Here is a 2,846-nt window from a genome sequence, read left to right on the forward strand (position 1 = left end):
GTTTCCTTTGGCATATTATGACCACAGAAAAGGAGGAAAACCTTTTAAACCGAGAACATCATGTTTTCAATGAAAATGTCTACTTGGTATTTTCATTTGTAAGAAAGAAACTGGTGCTTCTATAAAAAAATTTGGAAACACTTTGCTGAAATGTTGGAACTCTGGAAGTATCCAAAAAAGGGAATATTATGTTCTGTCCCCATGTTTCTAAGTCTTCCCTTCTTTTTTTTTTTAAAGACTTTATTTGAAAGAGAGCGAGCGTGGGGGGAGGGGCAGAGGGAGAAGCAGGCATCCCACTGAGCAGGGAGCCTGATATGGGGCTTGATCTCGGGACTCCGGAAGTCTTCCCTTCTTTATTCCAAAAAGGATTCACTAAATACCAGCTAAACTTTTACAGCACAATTTGAAACTGAGAAATTGCAGTTATGCATTTAATTGAAGTGGATGCTTTGAACCACAAGAGGGAGCTATTGTCATATGCTAGATTATGAACTTTTTAAAAAATATTTTCTTCTGTAACAGTAAGATTTTCCACTTTAAGCAGCTATTTAAAAATAAATATCAGATTTTGTTAATAAATGTGTATCATGCTTAAGTACAAAAGTAAGGAAGTAAATGCTTTTCTTAAAATTTTCTAGGCATCAGAAAATTGGGTCAATTTTTCTTTTAGCTCTTGAAATGTAAGAGCAGAAAGTGACTTTATTCAATTAGTGCTTTCAGATTACTTATAGGTATTTAGCTAGCGTGAAAGATGTTATGCTTGTCAGTAAAAGGGGTAAGTTTTCACTAAAATTTCACTAGGTTGAGAAAATTACCACCAAGGTAATACTGTCCTTGATGAAATTGAACATACAGATATGGGTTTCACTCAGAACAAAACACACTTGGAAATTGGCAACTGAGTTTGAGGGTGATTGTGTATTTCAATAAAACATGTCACATGCAGTGTATTAACAAATGTCAAATGGGAAACAAATAGGAACATTTGCCCCTTCTGCCAAATCTACCAGTGGTGATTTATTTTTATATGGAAAAATGACAGTTCACAGCTTCACTGGTTTCTTCCTTTTCTTTCCATATGGAAATGATTACTTTTTTGCTGTTTTTCTTATCAACTGTTGCTATGATTTAAAATACTGAGCCATATCTTATTTCTAAGGAATGTAAAAAGTGGTCTGTTCAGCCACTAAAAGGCACACCCCTCTGCTGCATTTTGTTAACCCAAGTATACTTGAAAAATAATCAGATAATGATTTTTACAAAATAAAGTTAAAAGTAATGGTTTTACACTGAAGACATCCAAAGACTGAAACAACTTCCCAAACTGAACTAGCATTAATGAAGATCCGGAGCTTACCAGGGGTTAAGCTGATTCTTTGGAACCTGCTAGAAGTGAAGCTTAAAGAAAGTTGTAAATCACTTTATATTTAAGAAAGGAATTCATGAGGTACCAATGGGGACAAGTTTATTTCTAATTTGGCAACTCATGAAATCAATGGCAGGTGAATATTCGAAGAAAGCCCCAGTTAAACACAGCTCTGGGTCCATTCACTTATATGAGTAGAGCCTTTTGTATGATCCACAACTGCATTATTTGATGTGTGTGAATACCTAAATATTTGCAGACTTGTTTTAAAACATTTAGATGAAAATTTTTTTTTCTGTTTGGAGTAACATAAAATTTTTGCTGTTAGAGTTGTGATTTAGCTTTAACACAAAGGGGATGTGAAAGCTTCAAGATAGGGGGTGTAACTGGAAATGTACTTTGTGTAGAGAAAACAGCCGATCAGCCAGGGCAACATTAGGATCATAACTTCCTGGGCATACAGATCCAGAAGCTTTGAACTTGAAATATCTTAGATTACTGGGTAACTGGAGTACTTTGTTGTCACTCACATTTCTCCCAGAGCCCACACACACTCCCTGTAGGCAATAACGAAGTGTAAATTCAAACTGCTTATTTTTAAGCCTCTTCACTCCTTCATTTGTGCTTTTGTCAAGAGTTCTTTAAGCGGTAGAACCTGTTTCGTCCCATTCATTCCCTCTTGCTTCTAGCTTTGCCCCTGCCAACAGGATCCAGTCAATCTGCAACATCTTTCTCCTTTATTTAACCTGTCACTTAGACCTTAGCCAACATATCCACAATTCACTGTTCTCAGGTAATTCATTCATTCCACCAATATCTAGTCAGTGCCAGGCACTGATTTAGATTAAAGGGGTTAAGACCACATAGTCTAAATGAAGAAGCTTACAGTGTAGCTAAGTTTCTTTGAATGTCTTTTTCTTTTTTTTTAAGATTTTATTTATTTGACAGAGAGAGACACAGCGAGAGAGGGAACACAAGTAGGGGGAGTGGGAGAGGGAGAAGCAGGCTTCCCATGGAGCAGAGAGCCCGATGTAGGGCTCGATCCCAGGACGCTGGGACCATGACCTGAGCCGAAGGCAGACGCTTAATGACTGAGCCACCCAGGTGCCCCTTTCTTTGAATGTCTTGATGCTCCAGTCCTAGCTTCCTCATTATTGGTTATTTTCCCCATGTCCATGTTCCACTTTTTTACAGAGAAGATGTAATACAGGGAACAATGAGCTCGGAGCTCTAGTCTGGGCTTTACATTGGTCTGAAGGGCCTCCTCCCTGGCTCTGGAGACTATTCTGCGGGGTACATACCAATGATTCTTCTGACCGCCATGTTTATCACACTTGAATTCCTGTCCAAAATTTTATTTTAAAACATGCTCCATATGTTCCTATCACAGTATTCTCTCCCCATGAGCCCAAGGTTTGGCAGTCAACCCTCTCTTGTTCTTCAACCTACCTACCAAATACGGCTTTACTCACTAACTTGT

The sequence above is a fragment of the Halichoerus grypus genome, chromosome 2 (genome assembly GCF_964656455.1).
Source record: "Halichoerus grypus chromosome 2, mHalGry1.hap1.1, whole genome shotgun sequence".
Taxonomy (NCBI): domain Eukaryota; kingdom Metazoa; phylum Chordata; class Mammalia; order Carnivora; family Phocidae; genus Halichoerus; species Halichoerus grypus.